A 444-nucleotide genomic window follows, 5' to 3' on the forward strand; every position below is an offset into this window, starting at 1 on the left:
CTTAATTAGAAAACTTTATTGCTAAAAAATGCAAACCATCATCTGAGATTTAAGCAAATAGTAGTCGTTGATCACAGATCACTGTAACAAATGTAAATGAAAAAAAAATTTTAATTAAAAAAAATTAACAAAAAAGTTCTGAAATATTGCAAGAATTAGCAAATGGGACCCAGAGACTGAAGAGAGCAAAAGTTGCTGGGAAAATGGGGTCAGTGGACTTGTTCCACTTGTAAGAAATATGATTATCGGGACGCCTGGGTGGCTCAGTTGGTTAAGCAGCTGCCTTCGGCTCAGGTCATGATCCCAGCGTCCTGGGATCGAGTCCCACATCGGGCTCCTTGCTCGTCAGGGAGCCTGCTTCTCCCTCTGCCTCTGCCTGCCATTCTGTCTGCCTGTGCTCGCTCTCTCTCCCTCTCTCTCTCTGACAAATAAATAAAAATCTTT

Source organism: Enhydra lutris, unplaced genomic scaffold, assembly GCF_002288905.1.
Source record: "Enhydra lutris kenyoni isolate GAN:26980312 unplaced genomic scaffold, ASM228890v2 scaffoldscaffold71, whole genome shotgun sequence".
Classification (NCBI taxonomy): Eukaryota; Metazoa; Chordata; class Mammalia; order Carnivora; family Mustelidae; genus Enhydra; species Enhydra lutris.